This window comes from Microtus pennsylvanicus, chromosome 12 (assembly GCF_037038515.1).
Source record: "Microtus pennsylvanicus isolate mMicPen1 chromosome 12, mMicPen1.hap1, whole genome shotgun sequence".
NCBI classification, from domain to species: Eukaryota; Metazoa; Chordata; class Mammalia; order Rodentia; family Cricetidae; genus Microtus; species Microtus pennsylvanicus.
In genome coordinates this window covers 69,055,756-69,081,408 of record NC_134590.1, presented here as the reverse complement: position 1 = coordinate 69,081,408, position 25,653 = coordinate 69,055,756, and positions in this window count along the sequence as shown.

Below are 25,653 nucleotides of genomic sequence, written 5' to 3'. Positions count from 1 at the left end.
ATCCTGCTTCCAACGCTGCCCTTCCATAGCACATTGCGGGATTGCAGTCTAGTCTGTAGCCCATCAGTCACGAGGGGAGCATTTCCATGCTCAGGTGGTGGGCTCATTCATTAAGGAGACATACTAGCTCATACCACATAGAGAAAGACACCGTCCTGGGATTATCCCCAACGATGCTCTAGCCTTAGACAAACAAGCCCCAGTCCCATGTCTTATTACCCATTGGAAGGATCATAGAACCCTTCCTCTCCAGCCCTTCTGTGGTCCATTCAGGCCCTGCTGGGTTTTCTGTGTGTTACATGACTCTTCCTGGGAGATGTGAATAAGTAAGAAAGTGTCTGCTTACTCCAGTTAGGGCATCAACAGCAAATCAAAGAAGCACACAAACGTTTAGGTTTGTCAGCTGCCCAGTTTATCGGGGTTATTAACAGAAGTATGGCTGAAGAATTGCTTGCAGGGGCATAGGTGGTTCAGAAGCATCTGTTTTTACCAAAACAACCCATAAAAGCCACATTCCTGCAGTTTCCTGCTCAGATTGCAGGCAACTCCACCATAGAGTATCCTTTCCTCCGGCAATTGCTCAGTGGTATAACATTGGGAAAGGGGCTTTGAAGTCTTTTAAACTGAGTTATGAGCGTCTTGTAAATTGTGCCATCTTCCTGGGCCTTATAAATTTCACCAGTGTGCCGAGTTTGTTTCCATTTTGGTGGAAATGGCTGCCTAGCAGTAATCTACTGATACAAACATTGACTTCATTTAGACACACTTTCATAGACACACCCCCACATACATTTGAAAAAGCTTTCAGTGTGTCATAGCACAGTTAGGTTGGGTGTAACATTAGCAATCACAGTGTCCCCTTCATTAGCCAGACATTCTTCATGATCACATAGAAACCCATTCCTTTTCTGGTCTAAGATTGTTTCACATATATTGCAAAACCAAAGACTACTTCATCCCACCCCTGGGAAAATGAAAGCAACACGGAAAATCAGTCAAAGGAAGGGATGCCACCCCCCACTCACCATTGTACCGCAACTCAGCTGCGTTTGGAATACAAGACAGAGCCAGCGCCCAGGAGACAAACAGGCTGAATGGGTGCCTCCCTTGAGCCTATCTTAGTTCTGAAAGAGGAGCTGCAGTGTGGCATGCTCTGGGTTTGTGACTGGAACCTGCCTTCCGGGTGTCTGTGACCTGGGGAAATGGCTTCCTGAGCTCCTGGGTAGGTAGAGAGGCACCTCTAATGACCTATAGCATTTAAAGTAGAAGTTCAAGGTTCCTTGAGAAGGTGAACGTAGAAACAGTCATTAGAGATGAAGGGTAAGCAAATCTCTGTGCTGCATGTCATACAGATAAACTGCAGCTACAATGAAAGTTAGTGGGCATGCTGTTCAGCTGATGGGGCCCCATGATCACCTATACAACATGGGTCATAGACACTCACCCGTGTGTCTCAGCCCTAAAGAAGGCTTCTCAAAATAGTAGTGACCACAGCTTACCTCTGACGGTGAGGATAAAAGTCTGTCATCTTGGAATGACAGAGTTTTAAAATTTTTTTTAGTTTTTTTAAAAAAAATTTGAGATTATAATATAATTAGATCTCTCCCTTTTCTTTCTTTTCCATATACTGCCCCCACGTTCCTTCAGATTTAGGGCCTCCCTTATCCACCATTATTGCATGCATATATGTATATACATATATATATCCCTCAATATTGCCTGCTCAGTCTTTGAAGCTCTTGGAATTTTTTATAGGGGGTGACACCCTCCATGAGAAGGACTAGGGCTGTATAACTCACACACTCCGTGACAATTAACTTTACATTCAGTGTGTGAAGCAAAGCAATTTTTTGAACTTTTGATATCTGACATTTTGTAAACCATACTATCGACCTATCTAGTCGATATCTACTAAAATTAGTGACAGCCTATGACTGATCTGTTTCTTGACATTAACTATTTCAATCTTATTGAGCTGAAGCCATCATCAATTGCAAATGTGAGGGCAGGGAAATGCCTTCCTCATTGTTAGACAGTGATACCTTCTAACTTAAACTACTGTAAGGCTGGGCACCATCTTCTACTTCCTAAACGTGTAGCTCAGGAGTCAACCCCCCCAAAATAATTTCTCGTGGTATTCCGTCTCTATGCTGAAGCATGAGTCGGCCCAAGTGTATACACCTTCTCAGGGTTTTTGCCCTTCCCCCTTTCAAGTACGCAAACACCTTAATTCCTGAGATGCTTCTACCTTCTAAGAGGAAAGAACTGGAGAAAACAAGAGCTCTGGCAGCCTTCCTGCTGCCATTGACTTCTGCCCTGCTTCATAATGTTGACTTCCTAGAGAGCGGCTTTTCTCTGACCCTAAAACATACTTGGTTTCGTGTGACTCCTGGGATCATGAAACTGCACTCTTATTTCCCACACACAGTGTATTCACCAGAGTGTATTACATGTCTGTGTAAATAATGCTTCCGCGGGGTAATGGCTAAATGCTCTGTTTTCCTCTAATTTGTGCCTCTCAATTTCATATCAGTATTGACCTTGCCTCTGAGGTAAACTTCTGGGGTAGTCATGAACTCCACAGAACAAAAGCTTGAGTGAACCCTGCACTTTTGTTTTTGTTATTGTCAAAACTGGTGTTTCCAGTAAGAGCTACAAAGTGAAATTTGCCTGCAATTCAAGAGAGGCACCTGGGAGCTGGCAAGTCTGGCTTGAATTTGGACCACTGTGGTCTGCTGGCACCAAAACAGCTGCCCAGGGCATTAGAGAATGGGCATGGCTGGGCTCAGTATAGCTTTACCTACCGCACTGGCTGCTGGGCAGTGCCTTTTACCCACCAATCCTCTTAGAGTGTCGATGGCAGCTTTTCCCCTCTCTACACAAGTTCCCGCCTTCTCCTCCAAAGTCCTAACACCTTCAGCAGTGTGGTGGGGGTCCACTCCCTGTCGCTGAGCTGTGTGAGAATGGTCATGCTTTGTTCATAGCTCAAAGGGACTCCAGCACTTCCTATAGGGTTCCTTTCTACCCCACTCGCTGTTAACATACCTAGACAGAGGGCAACTGCTTCTTCCTGGGGAAAAATATAGAATTAGCTAGAGAAAAGTTTCTTAGTCAATTATTGTATGGTTAGTTTCCTAACAGAAATGCCAGTTTTTCTATGTGTCATCAGTTTTAAAGATCAGTGATATCTATGTATAGTATCAAATGATTGGCTGTATTCTCATATTTGTATAGTATTCTCATATCTGCATATGAGGCATTGTGATCTCCTTCTCACCCAATTTTTTCTTCTGTTGCCCTCCTCCTCCAACCTCACTCTTTCTAGTCTTTTCAGCTTTCAAGTCTGTTTTTTATACCTAATTGTTTCCACACTTGACACAACACATAGCATTTGTGAGTCTGACTTATTTCATTTCTCACTATGATCTCCGGTTGTCATAGTTATAATCTGTTATATATTCAGCTAAATAGCACTCAACTACTGTGTGTGTGTACATATACACTAAATAGTTTTTGTTTGTCTTTTAATGAGCATTCTTGATTACTTTGTCTATTGTAAGAAGTGTTGTAATAAACATGTGTGTTCAGGTAGCTCAGCTATAAATGCCCATAGATTCTTTGAGGGAATATATTTAGCTGTGGTAGGGCTGAGTCATAGGGTAGTTCTATTTTTGTATTTTTGAGGAACTCCTATAGTGAGTTTTCTAAGGGCACTGGATTGCCTTCCATCTAACACCGTATATGTTTGTTTCTCACATCTTTGCCAGCATTTGGTGGTATTTTCTTGGTGTTAGTCATTGTATCTTGAGTGAGATGAAATTTAATACAGATTTGATTTGCATTTCTTGGATGGCTAAAGGTGCTGAACTCTCTTGACATTTTTTTGATAATTTCCTCTTCCTTTGAGAACTGTCCAGTTTACTGGCCCCAATTCATGAATTATTTGTTGTGTTTAATATTTTTGAGTTTTGAAAATGTATTCTGAGAATCATCAAATCATGCTTCAAAAACCTGTACTCCACAAGATTGGAAAACTTGAAATGGATAATTTTCTGGATAAATATCACTTCCCAAAATTAAATCAAAACAAGATAAGCAAATTAAATAGACCTAAAAGTGCTAAGAAATAGAAATAGTCATCAAAAGTCTGCCAACCATAAAAAGCCCAGGACCAGATGGTCTCAGCACAGAATTTTACAAGATTTTCAAAGAAGAACTAATATCAATACTCCTCAAATTGTTCCACACAAAAGAAACATAAGAAACATTGCCAAACTCTTTTTATGAGGTTACAATTATCCTGATAACAAAACCACACAAAGACATTACTAAATAAGAGAATTACAGACCAATCTCATTCATGAACATTGATGAAAAATACTCAATAAAATACTGGCAAACTAAATCCAAGAACATATCAAAAAAATCATCCACCATGACCAAGTAGTCTTCATCCCAAAGATGCAGGGATGATTCAACATACAAAAATCTGTCAATGTAATTCACCATACAAACAAACTGGAAAAAAAAGCATGATCATCTCATTAAATGCTGAAAAAGCCTCAACAAAATACAACATCCCTTCATGATTAAGGTTTTGGAGAAAGCAGGGATACAAGGAAAATACCTAAACATAGTAAAGGCAATATACATAAAGCCAACAGCCAACATCAAACTAAATAGAGAGAAACTCAAAATGATCCCACTGAAGTAAGAAACAAGACAATGTTGTCCACTCTATATCTACTCAATACAGTACTTGAGGTTCTATCTAGAACCATAAGACAACAAAAGGAGATCAAGGAGATACAAATTGGAAAGGAAGAAGTCAAACTCTCACTATTTGCATATGATATGATAGTTTACATAAATTACCCCCCAAAATTCTACTGAGGAACTTATACAACTCATAAATACTTTCAGTAATGTAGCAGGATACAAGATTAATAAAAAATATCAGTAGCCCTCCTTTATACAGATGATAAATGGGTTGAGAAAGATATCAGAGAAACATTACCCTTCACAATAGCAACAAATAGCACAAAATATCTCGGAGTAACTCCAACCAAACAAGTGGAAGACCTATATGGTAATAACTTTAAGTCTTTAAAGAAAGAAATTGAAGAAGACATCAGAACATGGAAAGATCTTCCAAGGTCTTGGTTAGGTAGAATTAGAATAGTAAAAGTGACAATCTTACCATAAGCAATCTACAGATTCAACGCAATGCCCATCAAAATACCCAGCAAAATTCTTTAAAGACCTTGAAAGAACAATATTCAACTTCATATGAAAAAGCAAAAAACCCAGGTTAGCCCAAACGATCTTGTGCAATAAAGGAACTTCTGGGGCATCACAATCCCTGACTTCAAACTCTACTACAGAGCAACAGTACTGAAAACAGCCTAGTATTAGCAATACTGGAATTATAAGATGATTTTAGTAGTGTATTTCTGTTTGCTATTTTGTAGGATAATGTAAGGAACATTGGTATTAGTTTGTTAGAAGTTCATCACTTCATCTATACAGCCCAGGGCTTGGTTGCTCACTTGTGGGTTATGGGTCTCTTTCCTCACATGTGGCCAGTCAGAGTACCTGTGGGTATTCACAGGGTCATGGAGATGGGTAAGTGATATAATCATGGTTCATAGGTCTCTGGCCTTTCAAGGTGATTGATATTTAGAGTCCCAGTTGGTTTTTGCAGGACTTTGAACATAAGTAAAGAAAATGGTCACATTTCATTGGTCCCTAACATTATCCTGAGCTGTGGGTCCTCACAGAAGTATAGTAAAAATGACAGTTTCGGAAACTGGGTCTCATATATCTGATTCCGTAGCGGGTTTGTCAGAATTTCTCTGGGTCCCACCAGGAATGTGGAGACTAGGGAAGTCACTCAGTATCATGCTGAGACCTATCTGTCCCGGTATGTCTGATGGGCTTTATTGAATTTGGTCTATCAGTGTTTGGTCCATAAATGCTTCCTATTGTCATATGTTGTTTGTATATTGTTTGCTTTTATTGGCAGGTAGTGCCTTCTTTATCTGTTCTCATTATTTTTGGCTTAAGTCTGATTGGTCAGCAAAAGAATTGTTACTCCTGCTTGCATTCTGCTTTAGCTTTCTTGGCACACAATTCATCCTCCATCCTATAACTCCACGCTGTGTGTCTTTACTGCTTTAAGACAACAAAGAGCTGGGTCTTTTTGTTTTGATGCAATTGCCCAGTCCTTGCCTTTTAATTACAGAGTTTAGACTATCTACATTTAGGGTTATTGAGCGGTATTGCTGATTGCTGGAATATGTTGTTAACAGCCCTGATTAGTTTTGCTACTTATTGTTTGTTCAGATATTTCTCTTGGGAGCTTGCAGGATTACTGAGCTGAGCATGCTTGCCTCTTTCCTGTTTCCCATTTATGTATCATTCTAATGAAACACATGCTTCCTGACCCCTCATATTTATGACTGCCTTTCTTCTTCATCATCTGCGTGTAGAACCAAAGTGCATTCTGCAGTTCTATCCAACTAGTCACAAGCTGTGTAAGTTTGTATATGTTTTTGTATAAGGTCTTTATTTCTCAGTTTCAAATTTTAAAGATAGCTTTGCAGTATATATACTAATCTTGATTGACACTTACTTGTTCTCAGAGCTCTGAGTGTATTACCCCATGATTTTGTGGCTTTCATGGTTTTTGTTGAGAAGTCTCATTGCTATTTGGATAATTTTGGTTTTATATATAAGTTGGCAGGGTTTTATTTTTGTATTTTCAATATTATTTACCATTCTGTAGTTTTAGCATTTTAACTTTATTCAATGTAGGTATTCTCTTTCCAGCCCTTTAATAATTCCACATGTTTCCAATAACTATGCATCCCTATCTTTTAATGGATTTTGGTAATCCCTGCTATAATGTCACTGAATAGATTTTCAACATCTTTAGCTTGAGATCCAACCCATTCAAATCTGTGGCCTCTTGAAGATTATCTAAGGACCAGTCAAGTTGTGGGCATTCATGGCTAATGTTTTCTTTCTTACTTTCTTAATATGATATTTCCTTAATTTTGCCTTACATACAAGATCCTCATTTTCTGTGTAATATTGACAATTGGTGGTGCTTTCTGCCTTGATTGTGACTTGCATGTCTTTCATTTAAATATCCTTAAAACCACTTAGGAGTACCATGAGGGAGGCCTCTTCTGACATGTGTGAGCTGAGTCTTCTGAACACCAATTGCATGAACTGCTGCAATGAGCTCAGCTATGACGGTAAGGCAGATGCTCACCCTTGCAGCTAACATTCATAGGGCATGGACAGGGAAGTAATAGGGATTTCTAACGTGTGGTGGGATATGTGTGGAGACATTAGTCAAGTCAGAAGCTCTAAGTCCGTAGATTCCTAGATTCTGATTAGTGGCTTTTGTTTTGGGGTTTTGTCTTCCTTCCTTCCTTCCTTCCTTCCTTCCTTCCTTCCTTCCTTCCTTCCCTCTTTCCCTCCCTCCTTCCCTTGCTCCCTTGCTCCCTCCCTCCCTCCCTCCCTCCCTCCCTCCTCTCCCTTTCTTCCTTTTTTCTTTCCTGATGAAATTTCTCCAGTTCTAGCAGCACCCAGTGATAGACACCTGTCTACCCCAGTGGTGTTAGTCTGTGGCCTTCTACCTCAGAGAGTTAGTCCTGCATTGAATGAGGAGGAATGGGGACTTCACCTGAGTTGGTTTCCATTTTACACAACGCTGTTTCTCCTCAGGATCCAGCGTCCTTTGCCTCTGAGAATCACGACTGCACTAAGAGCAAGGCACATGGTGTGATTGAAGAGGAGCTGTGCTGTATTCTGAAGGAACTGCTTCCTGCCTTGCCATATTCTGCTCTGCCACAGGTCAAAGAAACTTCTTCATTAACCAATGGTAACAAAGCATATTCACAGCATACAGAGGGGAATCCCACATTATCTCCCCTTTTCTGCCTAAATAAAAGGGAAAGTTTTTAACTTTAACATAGTAAAATTACATATAACAAAAGAGGTATCAAGCAAGAATTTTAGTTGCAATATTTCTTTGTGAGTCTAAAGATTCATATCTAATTTATCTTTTATCATAACTAAGGAAAACTATAACTATCTGTCTTCAACCCCATCAAAGTTCCCAGAAGGATATAATATTCTAGAAGAAAAAAGGAAGTGCATTATAATCAACTTCTAAAACTTTAGAATTGACAGAGATATCTTGCTGCCTGGACAGTCGCCAGAAGTTTTCCTGTAACATTGGAACATCTGTCTTCAGCCTACAAGCCATTAGTATCTGGCAGACTTTTCCATGGAGCAGGAAATTTGAAAGACTGGTTCACCTGTATTGGCAGTTTGTCAGTCACTTTCTTCTGTACCCTGCAGAATGTCTAATAGAGTCTTTCATTGAGCAGGAACCCTGAAGGACCATCTCCACCTTCTTTAGACAAGTTCAGCAGTCATTTTTCTGTGGGTCCTGCATACCCAGTTTATACATCATACCTTCAAGCAGTCCAAGCAAGAACAGTTTCTTGTCCAAGTGGCTAGCCTTGTCCAATTGAAGGCAAATTCCATAATGAGTTGCTTCAATGCCTATCAACTTCTCCGAAGCACTTGGTGCTGCCAGGAGCAGACATATCTCTCTATCAAGAAAGTCTAAGTTCTTAAAACCTTTTAAATGCCATATTCTATAGGTCTTTGAAGTGTTGAAGATTATTTATCTAACTGAAATAAATCTCTGCATATCTAGAAAACCTAACCAACACGACTATAAATTTGACTATTATAAGTGATTATCAAATAATCTATACTTTTTAATTATACATTACATTTTTAATGAGCTTCACAAACACAATACCTTAAACAAGAACAGAAATACATAAACACAGTGTAACAAAATTGACCTTAAATTTGTATCAATAGACTGAAGTCCATACAATTGCAAAGTATTCATCTCTTTATCATATCCCCCATTTTTTTTAGAAATTGACTGTGCCCATTAAACCATTTATAATCATTCTTTTAGAATGAAAATACACCTTATAAACAAAAATTTTGGAAATTTGGGCACTGTTTTCTCCATACTGCTTCCTGATGTTTGTTGAGCAAAGTATTTTTAGGGTCTATAGAGACCTTTCAGGGGGTCTTGTTCCATCAAACTACATTAGCCTTGATGGGATCCATAGGTTCCCATCCTATGCAGTAACAAAAGCAGAACCTATTTTTCAAAGTAACATATCCTTAGACTCAAATTTTGAAGTCAAGACACCTTTAAAATATTATATGTTGGCTTAGCTTGGCAGTCCATACAATGAAATGTCTCTTAGTAATAAGTTCATTCACAGCCAAAAAGTTCAAAGAAAACAGAATAGTTTGCATAATCCAGACTTTCTGTGTATTTTCCACCTTTAAGTAGCTTTTTATATTACTTTTACTTTATCTTTAAAGACTTTGCTTTATTTTTAAAAGCTATTTATTTCTATGACTCAGGAACCATTGAGGAAGAGGAGGAAGAAAGATTGTAAGAGCCAGAGGTTGGGGAGAACTGAAGTGAAACACTGTTTTTTGGACTTATTAGGACTACCATACTCATGAACTCAGCACCACTATGGTTGACTGTGCAATACCTGCACAAGGTTAAGCCAGTCAGCATTGTAGAGCAGAGGGGGAGGGGTTCATGAGTCCCTGCCCCTTACTCAGGAGCTATTGACTGCTGATGGCTTCTGAGGCAGTGAGAATCCATCTTTAAGAGTATGGTTCCTGGTAAGTTGACCGCTTTCCAGGGAACGGTTCCAAACCCAGAAGTATATGGACAACACCCACTGGAGTTGACAGGGGATTAAGTAGTGAGATTCCTTACTTTATAGAAATGTGTCCACTCTGGAGACGGGTACTGGTGAAGATCTTTCTGTCTTGAAGGACAGATAGCCCATGCTTTGCCTCCTCTGTCCCTGGAATGCCACTGGGGACTTTGGGCTATGTTGCCACACTTGGGGAAGGTTCCTGGAGAGGCAGAAGCTCCTCATATACCATAGGACAAGTCACCAAGCCAGGGTTGAGTTCACCTGGAGCAGCCTTTCTCTCTGCCACTTGGGCCTCATGGGTACAACAGTGTTGCTTCTGGTGGCCTTATGTGCTCCACACACCTTCTCAGCTTCACAAATCACACACGGGATGAGGCAGGAACACTGACCTTCCTTTAATCAAATACCCTGGGGCCAGAGATGACAGACAGTTCTAGAAAAACAGTCTTCTAGCCACACTGCTTATTAACTTTCCCTTCCTTTGCATTCTGCAATGTGAATGAAGAAAACACTGAATTTTAGGAACATTCAAATCTGTAGCTTTTGCCCTGAGGGCACACTAGGTAGTGCTAAGATACAGTCCAGTAGTGATCAGGCCTCCACACAGGTTCTGAGGCCATCCTAAATATAGTCATCCTCAAAGCTACCTCCAGCATGGGGAGTATGTCTTTTAAGTTGTGCAGACCCCAAAGTTGATCTCGTTTTTTTGTTTGTTTGTATGTTTTCCTGTGTTTTTCATTCGAATTGGAGGGACAATACCCTCTTAGACAGTTCAGACACTTCAACTCAGAGAGGGCCATTTGTGTCCAGAGGACTCCTGTGATCCAGTTCATTCATAGTTCATAGACTGGGTTCAGGAACATGTTAGTCTGAATGCCTGAAACAATTCTTTTTTTTTTTTTTATTTTTTTTTTTTTATTTTTTATTTTTATTTTTATTTTTTATTTTTTTATTGATAAAAGGAGGATAAAGAAAAGAGAAAAAAAAACAAATTTCCACCTCCTCCCACCAGCCTCCCATTTCCCTCCCCCTCCTCCCACTCTTCTCCCCCTCCTCCCACTCTTCTCCCCCTCCTCCCACCCCTCTCCCCTTCCCCCCACTCCTCTCCCCCTCCCTTTCCAGTCCAGAGAGCTGTCAGGGTTCCCTGCCCTGTGGTACGTCCTAGGTCCTCCCCCCTCCATCCATATCTAGGAAGGTGAACATCCAGACTGGCTAGGCTCCCACCAAGCCAGCACATGGCATGGGATCAAAACCGCGTGCCATTGTCCTTGGCGTCTCATCAGCCCTCATTGTTCGCCATGTTCCGAGAGTCCAGTTTTATCCCATGCTTTTTCTGGTAACAGTCCAGCTGGGCTTGGTGAGCTCGCAGTAGATCATCTCCACTGTCTCAGTGGGTGGGTGCACTCCTCGTGGTCCCGACATCTTTGCTCATGTTCTCACTCCTTCTGCTCCTCATTGGGACCTTGGGAGCTCAGTCCAGTGCTCCAGTGTGGGTCTCTGTCTCTATCTCCATCCATCGCCAGATGTAAGTTCTAGGATGGTATGCAATATATTCGTCAGTATTGCTCTAGGGTAGGGTCATTTCAGGTTCCCTATCCTCAGCTGCCCAGGGAACTAACTGGGGACCTCAGCTTGGGCACCTGGGAGCCCCTCTAGGGTCAAGTCTCCTGCCCACCCTAAAGTGGGTCCCTTAACTAAGAATTGTGGTTCCGTGCTCCCCTATCCAACCTTCCTTTATCCCGATCCTCCTGTTTCCCCAAGTCCACCCTCCTTCCCTTCTACCTTTTCTCTCCCCATCTCCCCTAACCCCCATCCCACCCCACCCCCAAGATCCCATTTTCCCCCCGGCAATTTTGTCTACTTCCCTTATCCAAGAGGATAACTATATGTTTTTCCTTGGGTTCACCTTCTTACTTAGCTTCTTTAGATTCGCCTATTGTAGACTCCATGAACCCTATTTGTGGCTAGAAACCAATTATGAGTGAGTACATCCCGTGTTCGTCTTTTTGGGCCTGGGATACCTCACTCAGGATAGTGTTTTCTATTTCCATCCATTTGCATGCAAAATTCGAGAAGTCATTGTTTTTTACCGCAGCGTAGTACTCTAGTGTGTATATATTCCATACTTTCTTCATCCATTCTTCCATTGAAGGGCATCTAGGTTGTTTCCAGGTTCTGGCTATTACAAATAATACTGCTATGAACATAGTTGAACAAATGCTTTTGACATGTGATAGAGCATCTCTTGGGTAAATTCCCAAGAGTGGTATTGCTGGGTCCAGGGGTAGGTTGATCCCGAATTTCCGGAGAAACCGAAACACTGACTTCCACAGTGGTTGCACAAGATTGCATTCCCACCAGCAATGGATGAGGGTACCCCTTCCTCCACAGCCTCTCCAGCAAAGGCTATCCTTGGTGTTTTTGACTTTAGCCAATCTTACAGGTGTAAGATGATATCTCAAAGTTGTTTTGATTTGCATTTCCCTGATCGCTAAGGAGGTTGAGCATGACCTTAAGTGTCTTTTGGTCATTTGAACTTCTTCTGTTGAGAATTCTCTGTTCAGTTCAGCGCCCCATTTTTTAATTGGGTTAATTAGCATTTTAAAGTCTAGTTTCTTGAGTTCTCTATATATTTTGGAGATCAGACCTTTGTCTGTTGCGGGGTTGGTGAAGATCTTCTCCCAGTCAGTAGGTTGCCTTTGTGTCTTAGTGACAGTGTCCTTTGCTTTACAGAAGCTTCTCAGTTTTAGTAGGTCCCATTTATTCAATGTTGCCCTTAATGTCTGTGCTTCTGGGGTTATACCTAAGAAGCGATCGCCTGTGCCCATCTGTTGTAGGGTATTGCCCACTTTCTCTTCTATCAGGTTCAGTGTTTTCGGGCTGATATTGAGGTCTTTAATCCATTTGGACTTGAGTTTTGTGCACGGTGATAGATATGGGTCTATTTTCATTCTTCTACAGGTTGACATCCAGTTGTGCCAGCACCATTTGTTGAAGATGCTTTCTTTCTTCCAATGTAAACTTTTAGCTCCTTTATCGAAAATGAGGTGTTCATAGGTTTGTGGGATAAAGTCCGGGTCTTCTATACGATTCCATTGGTCGACTTCTCTGTTTTTATGCCAGTACCACCCTGTTTTCATTACTGTAGCTCTGTAATAGAGTTTGAAGTCAGGGATGGTAATGCCTCCAGAAGATCCTTTATTGTATAGGATTGTTTTGGCTATCCTGGGTTTTTTGTTTTTCCATATAAAGTTGATTATTGTCCTCTCCAGATCTGTGAAGAATTTTGATGGGATCTTGATGGGGATTGCATTGAATCTATAAATTGCCTTTGGTAGAATTGCCATTTTTACTATGTTGATCCTCCCAATCCAAGAGCAAGGGATGTCCATCCATTTTTTGGTATCCTCTTCAATTTCTTTCTTCAATGCCTTAAAGTTCTTGTCAAATAGATCTTTCACTTCCTTGGTTAGATTTACCCCAAGATATTTTATGCTGTTTGTGGCTATCGTGAATGGAGAAGCTTCTCTGATTTCCCTCTCTGCTTCCATATCCTTTGAGTATAGGAGGGCGACTGATTTTTTGGAGTTGATCTTGTATCCTGCCACATTACTAAAGCTGTTTATCAGCTGTAAAAGTTCTTTGGTGGAATTTTGGGGGTCGCTTATGTACACTATCATATCATCTGCGAATAACGAAAGTTTAACTTCTTCATTTCCAATTCGAATCCCCTTGATCCCATTATGCTGTCTTATTGCTATTGCTAGAACTTCCAGCACTATATTGAAGAGGTATGGCGAAAGTGGGCAGCCTTGTCGTGTTCCTGAGTTAAGCGGGATGGCTTTGAGTTTCTCTCCATTTAATTTGATGTTAGCTGTCGGCTTGCTGTATATAGCTTTTATTATATTTAGGTATGACCCTTGTATCCCTAATCTCTCCAAGACTTTTAACATAAATGTATGTTGAATTTTGTCAAATGCTTTTTCAGCATCTAATGAAATGATCATATGGTTTTTTTCTTTCAGTTTATTTATATGATGGATTACATTGATAGATTTTCGTATGTTGAACCAGCCCTGCATCTCAGGAATGAAGCCTACTTGATCATAATGGATAATTTTTCGGATGTGTTCTTGGATTCGGTTTGCCAGTATTTTGTTGAGGATTTTTGCGTCGATATTCATGAGTGAAATCGGCCTGTAATTCTCTTTCCTGGTTGAGTCTTTGTGTGGTTTTGGTATCAGAGTAACTGTAGCTTCATAAAAGGAATTTGGTAATGACCCTTCTGTTTCTATATTGTGGAATACATTGAGGAGTATAGGTATTAGGTCTTCTTGGAAGTTCTGGTAGAATTCCGCATTGAAACCATCTGGCCCTGGGCTTTTTTTGGTAGGGAGGTTTTTGATAACAGCTTCTAGTTCTTCGCGACTGACAGGTCTGTTTAGCTTGTTCACCTGGTCCTGATTTAATTTTGGTAAATCGTATTTATCTAAGAAAGTGTCCATTTCTTTTACATTTTCCAGTTTAGTGGCATACAAGCTTTTGTAGTAAGATCTAATGACTCTCTGAATTTCCTCTGTGTTTGTGGTTATGTCCCCCTTTTCATTTCTGATCTTATTAATTTGCAAATTTTCTCTCTGCCGTTTGATTAGTTTGGATAGGGGTTTGTCAATCTTGTTGATTTTTTCCAGGAACCAGCTTCTTGATTCATTGATTCTTTGGATTGTTTTTTGTGTTTCTATTTTGTTGATTTCAGCCCTCAGTTTGATTATTTCCAGTCTTCTACTCCTCCTAGGTGAGTCTGCTTCTTTTTTTTCTAGAGCTTTCAGGTGGGCTGTTAAGTCTCCAATATGTGCTTTCTCTGTTTTCTTTAAGTGGGCACTTAGTGCTATGAACTTTCCTCTCAGGACTGCTTTCATAGTGTCCCATAAGTTCGAGTATGTTGTTTCTTTATTTTCATTGAATTCAAGGAAGACTTTAATTTCTTTCTTTATTTCCTCCTTAATCCAGGTATGGTTCAGTAGTTGACTGTTCAGTTTCCATGAGTTTGTAGGCTTTCTGGGGGTAGCATTGTTGTTGAATTCTAACTTTAATCCATGGTGGTCTGATAAGACACAGGTGGTTAGTAATATTTTTTTGTAGCTGTGTAAGTTAGCTTTGTTACCAAGTATGTGGTCAATTTTCGAGAAGGTTCCATGAGCTGCAGAGAAAAAGGTATATTCTTTCCTATTTGGGTGGAATATTCTATAGATGTCTGTTAAGTCCATTTGCTTCATTACCTCCATTAATTCTCTAATTTCTCTGTTAGGTTTCTGTCTGATTGACCTGTCCATTGGTGAAAGAGGAGTGTTGAAGTCTCCTACTATTAGTGTGTGCGGTTTGATGGCTGCCTTGAATTTTAGCAATGTTTCTTTTACATACGTGGGTGCTTTTATATTAGGGGCATAGATATTCAGGATTGAGATTTCTTCCTGATGAATTTTTCCTGTTATGAGTATAAAATGTCCCTCTCCATCTCTTTTGATTGATTTAAGTTTGAAGTCAACTTTGTTAGAAATTAGTATGGCCACACCTGCTTGTTTCTTAGGTCCATTTGCTTGATAAGCCTTTTCCCAGCCCTTTACTCTGAGTAGGTGCCTGTCTTTGTGGTTGAGGTGTGTTTCTTGTAGACAGCAGAATGTTGGATCCTGTTTTCGTATCCAGTCTCTTAGCCTGTGCCTTTTTATAGGTGAGTTGAGTCCATTGACATTAAGTGATATTAATGACTAGTGGTTGTTAACTCCGGTCACTTTTTAAGTAGTAGGGTTTGTGTGTTTCCCTTCTTTGAGTTGCGCTGGTGAAGGGTCTCTAGATGTCTGAGTTATTGAGGTCTTTGTTGGACTCCTTGGTTAGTGATTTTCCTTCCATTATTTTCTGTAAGGCTGGATTTGTGGCTACGTATTGCTTAAATTTGTTTTTATCCTGGAAAATTTTGTTTTCTCCATTTATGGTGAACGAAAGCTTGGCTGGATATAGTAGTCTGGGCTTGCATCCATGGTCTCTTAGTTTTTGCAGTACATCTATCCAGGACCTTCTGGCTTTCATGGTTTCCATAGAGAAGTCAGGTGTAAGTCTGATAGGTTTACCTTTATAAGTAAGTTGGCCTTTTTCCTTTGCGGCTCTTAATATTCTTTCTTTATTCTGTATATTTTGTGTTTTGATTATTATATGGCGAGGGGATGTTTTTTTTTGATCCAGCCTATTTGGGGTTCTGTATGCCTCTTGAACCTTCATAGGTACATCCTTCTTCAGGTTGGGAAAGTTTTCTTCTATAATTTTGTTAAGTATATTTTCTGGACCGTTGAGCTGCACTTCTTCTCCTTCTTCTACTCCAATTATTCTTAGGTTTGGTCTTTTTATTGTGTCCCATATTTCCTGAATGTTTTGTGATGAGAGTTTGTTGGACTTGCTGTTTTCTTTGATCAGTGCGTTTATTTTCTCTATGTTATCCTCAGACTCTGAGATTCTTTCTTCTATCTCTTGTATTCTGCTGGTTATGCTTGTTTCTGTAGTCTCTATTCGTTTACCTAGATTTTCCATGTCCAGCCGGCCCTCTGTTTGTGTTTTCTTCTTTGCCTCCATTTCATTTTTCAAATCATGAACTGTTTCCATTATCTGCTTGATTGTTTTTCCTTGCTTTCCTAGGGTATCATTCACTGATTTACTCAATTCCTCGAACTTTCTGTTATACTTCTCATCCATTTCTATAAGGGCGTTTTTTATATGCTGTTTAAGGGTGTCAATCACTGTCATGAAGTCAGTTTTTTCTCCTTCTTCATGATTAAGGTGTTCATGTCCTCCTGTTGTGAGGTCGCTGGCTTCTGGTGGTTTCGTGTTGTTCTTCAGATTGTTGGGTGAATTCTTGCATTGGCGTCTCCCCATCTCTTCCTTCCAATATTCTCCTATGGATCTTCTTTTACAGGATCAGGTCTTCTTGCCAACTGATGTACCTTCCAAGTGATGTCACTCCCCCGTGATGTTTCTCCTGGAGTCCAGTTCCGATCTCCTTGCTGCTTGGTTAGCTTCCAAACAAAGGCCCACCCTGCTTGCTGCAGGCAGGTTATGGAGACAAAGGAGCTACCACCTTCCCCTTTGCACTCACCTTCGGGTTCAGTCCCAGCGCCCAGGCAGGCTGAACAGGGCGGCACTCTGCTCCAAGAAGGGAGGGATGGAGGGAGACAGGGGGTAGGGGGATCTGGATGTAAGCTGGATGGGATAGGAAGAGAGAGGAGGTACCGGGCAGTGTAGCCCTGTAGGTTGATCAGGAAGTGTAGGCGGGCTGTTCCCGGGTGCCGCAGCACTCACTCACCACAATGATGTCTCACTAGGTGCCCTGATGAAACTCCGTGCTGCTTGGTTCGCTCGCAGACAAAGGGCCCACCCTGCTTGCTGCAGGCGGGCTATGGGGACAAAGAAGCCCCCGAGCTCCCCTTTACCCTACGCTTGGGGTTGGGACCCAGCACCCAAGCAGGCAGAGCAGGGAGGCTCTCTGCCACCAGGGAAGGGAGGGGGAAGAGACACAGAGGGTGGGGGGATCTGGATGTAAGCTGGATGGGATAGGAAGAGAGAGGAGGTACCGGGCAGTGTAGCCCTGTAGGTTGATCAGGAAGTGTAGGCGGGCTGTTCCCGGGTGCCGCAGCACTCGCTCACCACAATGATGTCTCACTAGGTGCCCTGATGAAACTCCGTGCTGCTTGGTTCGCTCGCAGACAAAGGGCCCACCCTGCTTGCTGCAGGCGGGCTATGGGGACAAAGAAGCCCCCGAGCTCCCCTTTACCCTACGCTTGGGGTTGGGACCCAGCGCCCAAGCAGGCAGAGCAGGGAGGCTCTCTGCCACCAGGGAAGGGAGGGGGAAGAGACACAGAGGGTGGGGGGATCTGGATGTAAGCTGGATGGGATAGGAAGAGAGAGGAGGTACCGGGCAGTGTAGCCCTGTAGGTTGATCAGGAAGTGTAGGCGGGCTGTTCCCGGGTGCCGCAGCACTCACTCACCACAATGATGTCTCACTAGGTGCCCTGATCGAAACTCCGTGCTGCTTGGTTCGCTTGCAGACAAAGGGCCCACCCTGCTTGCTGCAGGCGGGCTATGGGGACAAAGAAGCCCCCGAGCTCCCCTTTACCCTACGCTTGGGGTTGGGACCCAGCGCCCAAGCAGGCAGAGCAGGGAGGCTCTCTGCCACCAGGGAAGGGAGGGGGAAGAGAAACAGAGGGTGGGGGGATCTGGATGTAAGCTGGATGGGATAGGAAGAGAGAGGAGGTACCCGGCAGTGTAGCCCTGTAGGTTGATCAGGAAGTGTAGGCGGGCTGTTCCCGGGTGCCGCAGCACTTGCTCACCACAATGATGTCTCACTAGGTGCCCTGATGAAACTCCGTGCTGCTTGGTTCGCTCGCAGACAAAGGGCCCACCCTGCTTGCTGCAGGCGGGCTATGGGGACAAAGAAGCCCCCGAGCTCCCCTTTACCCTACGCTTGGGGTTGGGACCCAGCGCCCAAGCATGCAGAGCAGGGAGGCTCTCTGCCACCAGGGAAGGGAGCTGCCTGAAACAATTCTGTAGCTGCTGCTGGGTGTCTCAGCATTTCCCGTCTGATGCTGAAGACTTGTAGCTCCCTAGAAGGTCATGTGTATCTGGTTTGTGTTGGGAGGCTGAAGAAGCTGGATCCTAAGTAAGCAGAGGATGGGAGCAGCCATGATGGATACACTCAGGAAGAAGCAAAGGCAGGGCACACCGTGTTTTTCGCAGTGTTTCACAGCCTTAGTTAGGGCCTTGGGCTTACAGGAAAGATGTGTGTCTCTGAGCAGGTACCCTGCCCCTCCTTCTAGAGCTGTGAAGTGGGTGATTGGCTAGTTTCCTGCTATTGTCATTTGAGGTCCTAGCTAGTGTGAGAGTCTTTGTTACTGCCTTTGTTAACTTTGTTTTTGTATTTTCATAAAGCTCTAAGGGCTCTTTAGAGCTGTTTTGCTGTTTATTTGGTTTTTTTGAAGAACACAATGATGCACATTGAGACAAAGGTGAGGAGGAAGTCAAAGCTTTAGGCACTATTTGGAGGCAGGGATATGTAATTTGTGGGTGTCTTGGATGTTGAGGTCACACAAAATGCAGAAGAAAAGCTTTTTGTATAGCGTAAGAGGAGGAAAAAATCTCATTGATTCAAAAAGTCCCCTGAGTCTTTAACACTGGCTGTGGTCCCAGATTTTAGACTGGTCTGGCTGCAGACTTCCATGAGGCAGCCAAGAGGTTCCTGCATGCCTGCAGGTCACTGTCAAGGGGTGACCTCTCTAATCTAGTCCATTGTGGACAGCACAGGGGTCTCCAGGAAGTCACTGTGACCCGTGCTGGCCCACAGGTAAGGAGTGGGAAGAAGGTAGGAACATGGGTGAGGGCAGGAGATTGCGGAGTCCATAGTCAGGGACAGCAGGACTTCAGGTTGAGGGAGCCCACCGAACCAGGCCTTCTGGTGATGTTGTTCTGAGATCCTGAGGCTGAGACACTGAGAACAAAATCCACACATCAGACACTAGCTAACACATCAACAGGTCCCACACCACAGACACTACACACGACAAGCACAATACCCACCAGCAAACCCCACACACCACGCAATACCCACTACACACATACCACATCCACAGCCACAAGCCCGACACACCACACTGCACCTTTGACAGCACATACCACACCCACAGACACTATGCACTACAAACACCATACGCCACATATTAAATGCCCCATCCACAAATTCCACACACAGTAAGTTTTGTTCTTTACCCACAAAACAGATGTGTATAGAGATATCACTCCCAAATAGCAGGCATGTTACACACTACACACATGCACACCACTTACATCATAAATCTCTCTTCCCACACAAATAAACTTGTATCATGTACTTCATGCATACTTTTGGCAGATCCTTTGAATTTATTGTTTGTGTACATAGTGTATGACATACAATGACATTTATGTGGGGACTTTGTGCATTTAGATGTGCGCATTAACAAGTCACTCACATAAACATTGAAATGCCAGCATCTCTTCCTCCTGCCATAGATCCTTTTGGGCCCAGGCCCTGTAGCAAAGAGGAGTAGTTTGGGGTTTGTTGTTGGTTTTTTTCCTCATCTGAGCCCTGGCCTTGGTTTTTTTTCATAGTAAAGAGTCAGTTCAGAAACAATCGCTTTGGGCTAGAATGTGGTTTATCTAGCGTGGCAGAGAATGAGGAGGCAAGTCAGCTCCCCCTCTTCCTTTCCCACACTGAGTGGCCCTGCCTGTCAGTCCTGCCCTGCATAGTGGCTCTAGTACATGACAGCAGCGCGCTCAGAAACATAGTCTTAGGCCTTGAACTCCATGGAGCGCCAAGGAGCATCTGCCTTATTCAGTGGCCTTTTAGGTTGCTCACAATGTGGGGTGTCATTGGAGGGAAACCTACAAATTACCTTTGCCTGAAGCCTCCTGCTTCTCACCACTCTGACAATGTAGTAATAAGGGCGGCGGCGGGGCTGTGTCCCCAAAACCCCAGCCGCTTGCCCGGCTCGGCTAGCTTATGCCCCAAATAATTACACGGACACTGTATTCTTTTAAACACTGCTCTGGCCCATTTCTAATAATCTATGTAGCGCCCCTAGGTGTGCTTACCGGGAAGATTCTAGCCTAAGTCCATCCTGGGTCGGAGCTGGGGCATGGTGTGCGTCTTCCCTGGAGCAGGCAGCATGGCGTCTCTCCTGCGTCTGCTCCGGAGAGCGGAGCTGTGGAGTCTGACCTCACTTCCTCTTCCTCCCGGCATTCTGTTCTGTTTACTCCACCCACCTAAGGGTGGGCCTATCCAATGGGCCTAGCAGTTTCTTTATTGCTTAACCAAGGAAATCAACAGATTGATATATGACACTCCCCATCACTTCCCCTTTTTCTGTTTAAACAAAAAAGAAAGGCTTTAACTTTAACATAGTAAAATTACATATAACAAAACAGTTATCAAGTAAAAGTTACATCAGAAACATTTATACATATAACAAAATTGACCTTAAATCTCTATAAATAAAGCAAAATCTATACTAATGCAAATTATTCATATCTATATCATATCCCCCTTTAAATGTAAAAGAACGTTTATAAACCATATTTGGGAACATGGGCGCAGTTTTTCTCTCCAAACTGCTTCCTGCTGAATGGGGGCGTCGTTAATTAGGTCTTTCTTGGTATAACCTGTGTGCTAGTTTCATCTCAGTTGGCAGTTGAGCAAAGCAATTTTCTGAAGATGTTCACAGCAACCCTTCAGGAGGACGTGGTCCATCATACCAAATCGGAATAGAAGAAATCCATAGAGTCTCATCCTCTGTGAAAACAAAAGAAGACTCTCTCCAAAGCATCATATCCTTAGACCCAAATTCTGAAATCGTAATACCCTTATATCCATTCTGGTTTAGCTTGGCAGCCCACGTAATGAAATGTCTCTCTGTACTTAGCTCCTTCACAGTCAAAAATTTTAAAGAAAACACAATAATACAAAGAATCCAGACTCTCTGTGAATTTTTCATCTTTACGCGGCTTATTTTTACTCTATCACTTTACTTGATTCTGTCTCTTTAAAGACTTTACCTTTTTTTTTTTAAACCATTAACTTTATTCTCTATATTCTTTTTCTTCTCTCTCCCAAGCCTACGTATATTCATCCAACAGTGTGACTCATTCAGTGGTCTGAATCTGTCCTATTGTGAATCTGCAATTTTTTACTATCCAGGAGCACTTTTGATTTGCACCTTTAAATCATTAGGCGCTTAAGAATCTAAGCTGAGACATTCCTAAGTTAACTTTTTGCTTTTTGAGCGTATATCTGTGGACCAGGCTGTCTTTGAACTCTCAGAGATCCGCCTGTCTCTGCCTCCCAGGCATTGGGATTAAAGGTGTTTGCTACTACACCTTGAACTCACAGAGATCTGTTCGTCTCTGCCTTCTAGGCACTGGGATTAAAGGCGTGTGCTACCACACCTTGAAGTCACAGAAGTTTGCTTTAAGAATTTTAACTTTTAGCTTGCATATATTTTTAACACACTTTAAACCATTTAGAAATTTTCTCTGTCTTTGAATCTCTCTTTACTGTATATCTCTCTTTTTCTGACCACAAGAGCCTTTAATTTACCAAGCAATATCAGTAGGACTAAAGGCGTGGCTTTGCCAGCTAGATCCAGTCCATTCCTTAGCTTTCCAGCCTCATGGCGGAAATACAGGCTGCAGCCATGTTTATAGCATTTCAAGGTCCCTGCCAGCCAGCGAGCTACAACAGACAACACTCAAATCCTCTCTCGGTAGCCAGCCCTCCTGCCTCAAACAGTCAGAGTTTGCCCTGGCAGGATGGCCCAGAAAGCCGGCATTTTTAAACGGCGCAGCTTTTTTCCTGCTAAAGCTGAAAACCGAAAAGCATGTGTTCAGCTTTTCATCAACACTGTTTAAGTGTTTTGTGGCAGGACCTCTTAATGAGCCACAGGGTTTTGCAGCTAAAGCTGAGTCAGGAAGCCTCTCTTAGATGAGAGCGCTTGCTTGCCTCTAGCAAGCAGAGTAGACCCAAGAAATCGCTACTATCAATAAAACATGCTTTACTCTTTCCCAAGCTTTTACAGGCTTTCTGTGGACTCAGTTAGCCACACGTCTGGGCGTCATTTGTAGTAATAAGGGCGGCGGCGGGGCTGTGTCCCCAAAACCCCAGCCGCTTGCCCGGCTCGGCTAGCTTATGCCCCAAATAATTACACGGACACTGTATTCTTTTAAACACTGCTCTGGCCCATTTCTAATAATCTATGTAGCGCCCCTAGGTGCGCTTACCGGGAAGATTCTAGCCTAAGTCCATCCTGGGTCGGAGCTGGGGCATGGTGTGCGTCTTCCCTGGAGCAGGCAGCATGGCGTCTCTCCTGCGTCTGCTCCGGAGAGCGGAGCTGTGGAGTCTGACCTCACTTCCTCTTCCTCCCGGCATTCTGTTCTGTTTACTCCACCCACCTAAGGGTGGGCCTATCCAATGGGCCTAGCAGTTTCTTTATTGCTTAACCAAGGAAATCAACAGATTGATATATGACACTCCCCATCATGACAACCTAGCTCAAAGGTTGGTCTGTTGGCACAAGAGGCTTCTGTGGGAGAAAGGTCTTCCTGCATGTCTTCCTGCTTGTCTTGGGCTCAGGGACAGAGTCAAATGCATTTATGGCTCTGCAGCCAATCCAGGCATCTTTGCCAGAGTACTGGTGTGTTCCTGGGAACAGGCCTTTTCAGGGGGGAAATGTAAGCAAGACCTCAGAATAACTTGACAGTTTACTCACAGCCCTGCCGCTTCCTGCCTTCGACGTCTTTTCCGGCTCATTGTACGAATCCTGATGTCACCCTGAAGTCTCAATCCTGAGAACCAGCACGCAGCCCCGCAGCCCTGACGTAAGCAGGCCAGTCACCCGTGCACTCCCTGTGGGTCAGAACCATACTTTATTGATCATTATCCCAGTTCTCAGGGAAGCAGGTGGGCGTGCACCGCCTCTCCTTGACCTGTCCTTATTTAGTTTCCTGTACTAACTTTTCCTCACACCCCCAGACATCCAGCAGGCCCCACAGTCTTCCTTCAAACCCCACGCTCAATTTCAAAGTTCCCGTTCCCCTCCTTACTACTGACAGCTCAAAGTTTGCACATTCATCCACAGTTCTGGGGCCACCTCCCAACCAAGCAGCCATTTCGACGCTGGTGCTCTTGTCTGGCCAGACGACATTCAGACAGTGTTACTGCCCTGGGCTTCATTAACTTCTAAGACCATTCTACCTGGTGGTAGCCCGTTCTAGAGACAGTAAAAGATTTGTCTTGAATGATCCTTTTCAGGTGGGGACCTACCAGGCCATGCCCCTTACCTCCTCTGTGACTCGGCCACTCTCAGCCACCCTAACCACCTGTGGCCTGGTGCCAGACAATACAGTATATCCTCAAAGAATCTCTACCAAAACTAGCAATGCCCACCCATTCTTTTCTACAGAAGAACAGCAATGGCCCCCTGTTAATGTTTTCCTGAGGTCTCCCTGCTTTCTGATGGGCCCTGGTGCCTCCCTCGTGGCACTATCTTGTTACTGTGAGGGACAAACTTATCAATGTCAGTGTCTCTTGACCTCTGGGTCTTGCCAATACTCAAATAATAATACAACACATTTGTTTATCCTTTTCATTTTCTCCCTTCCTTTCAGAGGCCAAGGCTCATTAAAGCCGAGCCCTTGTATGTGGTTCCTATTTGTTCCTTTGATGTACGATTAATAAAACCTCAGGGTCCGAAATCGGGGTTCCACCTGAAGATCCGAAAAGCAAAACAGCCAGCCACTGGCTCTTACCTCAACCTCAGTCAGAAATGGCGATCCTGCCTCCAGGAATCTGAGAATGAGACTGTGTCTGAGAGCTGTCTTTCCAGCTGTCCCCCTCCCTGACCCCCCCATCTTATTTTCCTCTCTAGGCCTGGGATTAAGAGCATGCACCACTGGGATTAAAGACCTGCATCACCCAATTTCTATAGCAACTAGTGTGGCTACTGGGATTAACGATGCATGTCATTATGGCTACTAGGATTAAAGGCTGATCTGTAAGGCTGACCAGCATGACTGTTTTCCTCTCAGATCTTCAGGCAGTCTTTATTTATTAAAATGCAATTGAAATCCTTAGTTAATGTCCATTAAATGCTTTAAAAAACAGCAAAAGTGTTTTGCATTTAACCTTTAACACTCCATTTGGGTGTATTCCACAGTGCTTTTCCTTCCCCTGTCCAGAGCCAGGCATTAGCTAGGAGCTATTCCTAGCTGTGTGCTCATCTTGCTTTAGCACAACTCCTTGCTGGCACTTTAGCTGTGGTCTCAGCAGGCATGGTGACAAAGGCCATCTTCCCTGACCTGAGGAAAGCTACTCGTCTGCCTGCCCTGGGTGCACACCCCTCTGGAGTCCGCAGTTGGCCTCAAGTCAGTATGGTGCAATCACTGCCCCCAGCTGTGGGTCCTCGTTGAGAGGGCTTGGATCACATCATGGTCTTCACAGTTTAGATGCTGAAGTAAGGCCTGGATTCGATTTTGAGCAGAAAGTCAGAAAATGGAGTTTGTATTCCAACTGGGTTGATCCGAGTACTCCTTTCTGTTACAGCGCTCCATCTTAACTTGTTAATTGGTGAAAGCAAAGCACAAATTGTTTCTTGACCTGTGACCACAGCATGGCTAACCAGACCAGAGACCAGTGGCTCTAAAGCAGTGATTCTCAACTTTCCTAATGCTGCAGCTCTTTAATACAGTTCCTCATGTTGTGAAGACCCCCAGCCACAAAATTAGTTTTGTTATTACTTCACAATTGTAATTTTGCTACTGTCATGAATGATAATGTAAATATCTTGAAAAAGTATGAACCCATGATGTAAATGGAATGAAAGGGTTGTTGGCCTTTCAGAGGGTCTCCATCACAACTGGAGAAGCTCTGCTCTAAAGCATATGTGCACTTTCATAGGCCATGGGTGGGCAGACTTCCCTCTGGATGCGGTCAGCTCCCTTTCAGTGGAATCTCTTGGCATCTCACATCTCATGGCATTTTTAGTTCAGGGAGAGAGGCTTCCAGACCTGTCCCTTTGGGATCACATACCTGGACTCTTCCAGTAATTTCTGTTCAATGTTTTCCATGTATTCTCTCAAGAGAAGTTTCTAGAGTTTATAGGATGGGTCAGCCTATTCAGCTCCACCGAGGAGGCTCTACCCCATTACTAGTTAGACTCCATAGGGTGCTCGGAGGCCACATGACGTAGTCATTTAAGACACAGCATTGGAAGACCTAGGGGCACACGGGAGG